We start from the raw sequence: 8,778 nt of genomic DNA on the forward strand, positions 1-8,778 counted from the left end.
GTACAATATTTAAGTGTTTCGTTTCATTGGCATAGTGTCATGATCTTATGATAAGTCTAAAGGTAAATCTAAAATAATGTAACAGCTGGTATCAGGGAATTTCTATGTACCTTCCAAGATTTTCATCAGAAACAGTGTTCTGGAAATGTCCACTGCTGCTACACACCAGTGCCCAGTGCTGAACTGAAAATAGAGAACAATTATTGGTGTTTACTCTGCCAGGTCCTGTGCTAAGTATCTTATCTTGCTTAACCCTCCCAACAAGAGGATGTAGTCTAGATAGAATTTTTATCCCTAGGGCCCAGAGATGTTAAATACCTTATTCAAGGTCATCCTAGTAATGGAGTTGCTGGGATTCAAAGCCAGGCAGACTGACTCCAGAGCCTGCACTGTACCCATTAGGTTATGCTGCTTCCTTGTTCAAGCTAGCAAACAAGAATGACCTTTAATGCCTTCAGGAGTCTGCCTGACACCTGAGGAGTTAGTGAAGCCTCCTGGTCCAAACCAGAAACCTTTTAACAATATCATCTGACTTCTTTTAGGCTTTTAAGACAGTTCCACCATTCACAGCTTATTCCATTTCTCTGGCTGCTTCCAATTTCTGAATAAATATAATGGGAACAATACAGGAGAGTGTTCCGCAAGTATTTTTTTAAAACATATATTTTATTATGGAAACTACCAAACATACCCAAGTATAGGAAGAATAATAAAATCTGCCTCCATTTACAACTCTAAGAGGGTGAAGCTCTATGTAACACATTATTGAGTTTAAATAGTTTCCAATTTATGGCCAGGTTTGTTTTATCCATGCCCTACCCATGACCCTTCTTCCCCTAGAGTAATTGGAAACAATTCTTAGGCATCATATGATTTTATCTCTAAACATGTCAACATGCATCTCTAGGAGATAAGGATTTAAATAAATATAATCACAATACCACTCTTCCATTTGAAAATAATCCTTTATGTCCTTAAATATCTGGTTAGGGTTCAGGTTCCCCTGACAGTTTCTCTCTCTCTTTTTTTAAGTCAACATTGAAATAAGGTTCATATTATAGTTTATTGCTGTCTTTTAAATCTTCTAACTTATAGATCCCTCTCTCCTTTTGCTTTTCCCGTATCAACTTAATTTTTGTACAAACTGGCATGTCTGACCTGTAGTTTCCCATAAGACTATGAAATGTTTATTGAGGGCAAATGTCTGTGAAAGAGAACAGGGGGAAGGAAGCAGGGTGGGCAGGGTTAATCTTCAGCTGGGGATGTCAGTATGAGACCTGTTAAGACTTATGAAGTCAGCTGGGGAAGGGAGGGTCTCAGACCATGATGCAGATCTGACTAGGTCTTTGCTTACCTAAGACGAGAGCTTGGGAGAAAAGACTTCATTGTGAGTCCCACCTTGGGCAGACATGGCCAAACCTCAGCTGTGCTCTGCCACGGGCTGTGGGCTGCCTGGGAAGTAGGTGACCTCAGCTCTGATGTTTGGTGGAGCTTAAGGGTACCAGTCACTGGAGACTGTTTTAATGATAACTGTACTCATCATAGCAGAATGGTCAGTTCCTTCTCAAAGATAGATCCCAGCAACTACAGTGATAAATAAGGTTTATTATTATTACCAATATGAACTCAGGGATTTAAATATATTAAATATATTTCAGTTCACAGCAATTACTATTCTTACTGATTTTCAAATTATCTAGATTTTTGGACCAATGGGAGCCCCTTTAACTTGACTTCTGAATCGTTTTGGGTACTCCCTCAGCTATCTCTGGTAGTTTCCTTACTTTCTGGAATGGCAAAATATTACACACTCATCTTGAACATTTCATGTGTCAGATATGGAATCAACCCTATCATAGAAAGGCTGGTTCCTTTTATTGGGTAGTGGTATTAGAGACCACAATTTCGGCACTAAGCATGCCCATTGCTAAAACTTCCTCGATGTGGCCTTGTTATTTAAGTTTTTCAGAGAACAGAGCAAGGAATTATATAGGACTTTTGTTGTTTTTAATTTTAAAAAAGGTGCCATGGGATTATGCTGATATTTCCAATTAAAGTTCAGGACTAAGTGGTTTTACCTTGTCTCCTTTTGACTACTCGTAACATCTTGATTCCTAACTATAACTACATCATTAGCCATTTTCTTTATCCTGCATTATATAAACATAATAAAACAAAACCACCAATGCCATCAAAAATATAATTATGGAAAGCCATTTAAAATAGTTCTGCAATATTCTTGTTTATAGAGTATATGCAACTAGGGATATGTAGTCAAATTACTATGTTTTAAAGATACTTGGAATAGTTCCTATCTGTGAATTTATACTCCCAACTTATTTATTCATTGATAAATTGAGATAGGGTCTTGCTCTGTCGCCCAAGCTGGGGCTCACTGCAGCCTCAACCTCCTGGACGCAAGTGATCCCTGCCTTAACCTCCGAGAGCTGGAACTACAGGCATATATGTCACCATGCCTACCTAGTTAGTTCGTTCTCTCTCTCTCTCTCTCTCTCTCTGTCGATGGGGTCTCACTGTGTTGTCCAACCTGGCATTGAACTTATGGCATCAAGCAATCCTCCTGTGCTCAGCCTCCCAAAGTGCTAGGATTATAGATATCATGAGCCATTATGCCTGGCATATTCCCCCAATTTATTTGTGTTTTGTATTATTTGTTTCACTTCACTTTTGATTTTTAGGCATTACTTTTTAAAAATTCAACTTTATGACCGTGTGGTGACTTAGCCTGTAATCCCAGCACTGAGCTACTGAGTGAATTGCCTGAGCCTGTGGGTTTGAGACCAGCCTGGGCGACTTGATGAGACCTCATCTCTACAATAAATAAAAAATGAGCCAGCTGAGGTAGTGTGCGCCTGTAGTTATGGCTACTTGGAAGGCTGAGGGGGAAGGATCACGGAAGCCCAGCAAGTCAACACTGGGGTGGCTGGGAACATGTCACCACACTCCAGCCTGGAAGATATAGTGAGACTCCAATTCAAAAAAAAAAAAATTCAACTTTATTTCATAGTTTTATAAAATGCTTATATGGTTCTAAAGTCAAATCTACTCACAGCTATATTTTAGTAAGAATAGCTTTTATCTGTATCCCTTCTACCCTTTTTCTTTCTTCTTGTTGTGGGAAAGTTTATTCGCTTTTTTCAAGTTTGGGGTGTTTTTTTTTTTTAATTTTTAAGATATAAGCAGAGAGATATTGGGAAGACAGCAGCCAAGTCAGTCGGGCTATGCGTGTCCCAGTGTGAGTAAGTGAGTGTATGGAAAATTTTGCGAATGTGCTGGTGAGTGAGTAGGAATGCAAGTGGCTGACTGAATGAGGGCTAGGAAGCTAGCGGCTGGGGCTCTCCTGGTGTAGCGTTGGTGCTGCAGCTGCTGGTCTTGGACCATAGCGATCCTGGGTTGTAGAAACCAAGTACCATTTTTTTTTAAATCAACAAAACCCTTCCTGGGAAGAAAATGCTGGAAGATACTGACAAAGTGGGGGCGCGTGAGCAAGTGGCCAGGGCCCTGGGGCAACAGTTGGTGCTGTATCTTCTCTGCTTGGCCCCTGGCTCTTCCCAGGTCACAGAAGCCTACACCATTTTTCTTTGAATTGGAGTCTCACTCTGTCGCCCAGACTGGAGTGCAGTGGCCACTCCTGGCCACCGCAGCCTCGACCTGCTGGGCTCCGGCGATCTTTCCGCCTCAGCCTTCCAAGTAGCCGGAATTACAGGCATGCACTACCACGCCCGGCTGATTTTTTGATTTATTGTAGAGATGAGGTCTCACTGCCCAGGCAGGTCTCGAACCCACGGGCTCAGGCAATTCACTCACCTCAGCCTCCCAAAGGTGCAGGATTACAGGCTGAGCCACCAAGCCCGGCTACACCATTTTTAAAAAAATGGGCAAAAGTTTTCCTGTGAAGAAGAAGAAGCAGGGAGATACTACCATCCCAGGCTCTGCCTCACCACTGTAGCAGGAGAGACTGCTGGCTCCTGACTTTGCCTCACCACTTCAGTGCCTAGCCAGGTACTGGCAGCAGGGTCTGTGGAGGGATCCCAGAGGTAGAGTATCATCCAAAAGGACAAGAGAGGTACCCTACCCCCATCTTGAAGGTGGAGCAGGAAAGTGCTCTGACTTGCTCACCACAGAGCAAGAGATAAAATCTCTGTGACTGGCTGATCAACTAATTGGATTGAAAATCTCTGGACTGGCTGATCAACTAATTGGATTGGGAGTGGTCTCAGGGAAAACATACCAAAGTCAATGAACATTGTAATTTTCGAGTAGTTTCTGAATCTTAGCACCCTATCCTTTACCTAATGCAACTTTCAAAAACTACAAGAGATAGCAAAGCTTCCCACCCACAGTCCTATTTCAAAATAGAACAAATCCAGAGCCCGGATCAGGGAAGACTAGAGGGCTGAGCAAACATCAGAAGGGAAAGCCTCTCCCACTGACAAGGAATAATGGAACTAAAGAGAAAAACAAGAGATGTGTCACAAATGAGGAAAAACCAAAGGAAGACCACAGGCAATTTCAAGTGTTACAGAGAGAAAACTCTGAAAAATCAGACCTTGGAGCCCAAACAATGTAAGTCACTGATGACTGGTCCCAGAATACAATAGGGATTAGGGAATGGATGGAAAGCAAGAATAAGACTCAAGAAAGACAAGATGCACCACTGAAAGAACTTGTAACAGATTTTGGCAATAAAAAATTTCATCAAGGAAATAAATTACAAGAATACAAGCATGGAAAGCAGATTGAATCTAGCTGAGGAAGGAATCTCAGAAATTGAAGACCAGAACATGAAATTAATTTGATCTGTAAAAAACATGGAAAGAAGACTCAGAAAGCAAGAACAAATCCTACAAGAGATGTCTGATTATATCAAGAGGCCAAACCTATGCCTGATTGGTATCCCAGAAGAAGAAAGGGAAATGGAGAACAACTTGGAGCAAGTATTCTAGGAGGTAATCCAAGAAAACTTTCCCCATTTCACCAGAGATGTGACCAGCCAAGCCAAAGAGATACAGACAATTCCCACAAGACATTAAATGAGAAGACCAACCCCTAGATACATAGTAATTTGCCTAAACAAAGTAGGCACAAAAGAAAAAATTCTAAAGGCAGCAAAAAGAGAAAGAATACCTACTGGGGAAGACCAATCAGAATAGAGGCAGACCTATTGGCAGAAACACTACAAGCAAGGAGGAACTGGAGTCCAGTATTCGAAATCCTCAAAGATAAACAATTTCAACTAAGAATTTCCTATCCAGTCAAGCTCAGCTTCATCAGTGATGGAGAATTAAAATCGTTCCCAGACATCCAATGCCTGAGAGGTTGTACAGCTTCCAGACCAGCTCTACAGGAGACACTTAAGAAGATATTAAGCACAAAAGAAGGAAAAATAAGAATGACCATACACTTCCCCAGAGAACAATAGAGCACAGAATCAAAAGAGAATGTAGCATAAAAATAAACTTGAAAATACACACATACATCAATTCCAAAGCCAAAAGAAAAACTTTATAAGAACCTCATGACAGGGATAAACATTCACATTTCAATAATCAACCTGAATGTGAATGGACTAAATGCACCACTGAAAAGACATAGAATGGCAAACTGAATAAGAAACCATGACCCAGTGATTTGCTGCATCCAGGAAATTCATCTCTCCACAAGGGATGCACACAAACTCAAAGTTAAAGGATGGAAAACAAGTCACCAGGCAAATGGGTCACAAAAGAAGGCAGAAGTTGTCATCTTAATATCAGACAAAACAACCTTTAAGCTACCAAAAATTTAAAAAGATACAAAAGGACACTACATAATGACAAAAGGTTCAATTCATCAACAAGAAATACTCTTCCTGAACATATATTCACCCAACACGGGATCACCAGCATTTATAAAGCAACTACTAAGTAAACTAAAAAAAGATATTGACTCTAATACTATTATAGCAGGGGACTTGGATACCTCACTAACAACCCTAGATAGATCGAGGCAAAAAATTGACAAGGAGATCCAGAACCTAAACTTGACATTCCACCAAATAGACTTAATAGATACCTACAGGTTATTCTATCCAACAACCATAGAATATACATTCTATTCAACCCCACATGGAACATACTCCAAGATCGATCACATCCTTGGTCATAAGTAAAAACAAATTCCATAATGTTGAAATATTGACATACACCTCAGACCAAAGTGGAATAAAAATAAATATCAATACCAACAAAATCTCCCCAAAGCCCACAAAGAAATGGACACTAAACAGTATGATACTGAACAACTGGGTCAACACTGAAATCAAGGCAGAAATTAAAAGATTCCTGGAAACAAATGAAAATGAAGAAACATCTTACCAAAACTTGTGGGATGCCATAAAAACAGTTCTAAGAGGGTAATTTATATCTCTGCGAGCACACATCAAGAAAATGGAAAGATCAGAAGTTGAGAACCTAACAAATCACCTAAGGGAGCTGGAAAGAGAAGACCACCAAAACCCCAATTTTAGCAGAAGAATCCAAATCACTGAAATAAGAGCCCAAATATGGGACATAGAAGACAACAATATCATGGAAAACATCAACAAAACAAAAAGCTGGTTCTTTGAGAGAATTAACAAGATTGATGGACTCCTAGCCAGAATGACCAAGAAAAAGAGAGAAAAAGTCCAAACAAACACAATCAGAAATACAAAAGTTCAAATCACAACTGACCCTGAAGAAGTACAAAAGATTATTAGAGATTACTATGTACGCCTATATGGAAACAAACTTGATAACCTAAATGAAATGGAGGACTTTCTAATATCACACAACCTACTTAGGTGGAAACAAGAAGACATTGAGACACTAAATAGATCAATAACAACCCAGGAAATTGACTCTGTCATATGAAAACTGCCTACAAAAGAAAAAAGCTCTGGATTGGATGGCTTTCTGGCAGAATTCTACAAAACGTACAAGGAGGAGCTGATACTAATCCTATTGAAAGTATTCCAGGCAATTGAGAAAGATGGAATTCTTCTGAAATCATTTTACAAAGCTAACATTACACTGATACCCAAACCAGGTAAAGATCCGACAGAAAAAGAGAACTACAGGCCAATATCCCTGATGAACATAGATGCAAAAATCCTCAACAAGATTCTAGCAAATCAGATCCAAAAACACATCTCAAAAATCATTCACCATGACGAAGTAGGCTTCATCCCCGGGATGCAGGGCCGGTTCAACATTTGCAACACCATAAATGTAACTAAATACATCAACAGATGTAAAAGCAAGAATCACATGATTATATTATTAGATGCGGGAAAAGTTTCTGATAAAAATCCAGCATCCATTCTTGATAAAAACCTCAAACATGTAGGTATAGAAGGAACATACCTCAAAATAGTAAGTGTCATTTACAATTAACCCACAGCTAACGTATTGCTAAATGGACAGAAATTGGAAACATTTCTTCTGAAAACTGGAATAAGACAAGGCTGCCCACTCTCACCCCTCTTGTTCAACATTGTGTTAGATGTCCTAGCTAGGGCAGTTAGACAAGAGAAGGAAATGAGGGGTATCCAAATAGGAAAAGGGGAAGTCAAGTTATCCCTCTTTGCTGATGATACGATCCTATGCCTTAAGAATCCAAGAGAATCTGCCAAAAACCTGCTTGCTCTGATAAAGGACTTGGGCAAAGTCTCAGGGTACAAAATAAATGTACAAAAGACAGTTGCATTCCTATCTACTAAGAACAAGCAGGCAGAGACCCAAATCAAAAGCACAATTCAATTCACAATAGCCACAAAAAAAGAAATACCTCAGCATCTTCCTAAGCAGAGAAGTGAAAAGACCTTTACAATGAGAACTACAAAACACTGCTCAAAGAAATCCAAGAAGACACAAACAAATGGAAAGACGTTCCATGCTCATAGATAGGAAGAGTCAACATTGTTAAGATGTCCATCCTGCCAAAGGCAATCTACAGATTCAGCACCATACCCATTAAATCACCAACATCATTTTTCTCAGACCTGGAAATGACAATACAGAAATTCATATGAAAACATAAATGACCACGAATAACCAACACAATCCTTAGCAAAAGAGCCAATGGTGATGCTGCAATTTCCAGCTCAGACAATGAGAGTGGACACTGCTAAGATTAATTTTAAAGTAAGAATGAGAAGCATCTCATTTGAAACGTATTCTCTAAAGCCTGAGAAGCAAAAATGTCTAAACAGAAGGGAAATAGTTTGAAAAATGCTCAAACTGGAGAAATCTTCTCCTGAAGGATTATAAGTTGAACCCTGTCAAAACTCAGATCTGTGTTTTCCATGAGCCTTAGGCTCTCTCCTTCTGTATCCTGTTTCCTACTACAGTGAATGCTACTTTAAAATAATCATAGTTTAGACTTTTCTAATTCGTAAAATATTATTGATTAAGTGTTGATAAAGTTATGATCTTTGTACATTCATAATATCTAGGTATTACTGAAATGTGAAGTCAGAAAATAATTGTACCCCACATCTTTAAAATTAAAAAATATAAAATAAAAAAATAAAAATTTGTAAAGATGTCAATTTTTTTTTTTTTCATTAATCAGTAGTTTTTATTATGGTTTTGTGGGGTACAGTTAAGGGTAGGTGTACAATGACGTTTCATTCAGGCACCCTGTAGATAAGAAGTGTTTTCCCATCCCCCGACAGATATTTGCTACTGTTAATCCCATCCCCCTCCCCCCCATAGTTTCCCAGTACCATCCGTC

This window comes from Carlito syrichta, unplaced genomic scaffold, assembly GCF_000164805.1.
Source record: "Carlito syrichta isolate Samal-C Ts95f unplaced genomic scaffold, Tarsius_syrichta-2.0.1 Scaffold313431, whole genome shotgun sequence".
Classification (NCBI taxonomy): Eukaryota; Metazoa; Chordata; class Mammalia; order Primates; family Tarsiidae; genus Carlito; species Carlito syrichta.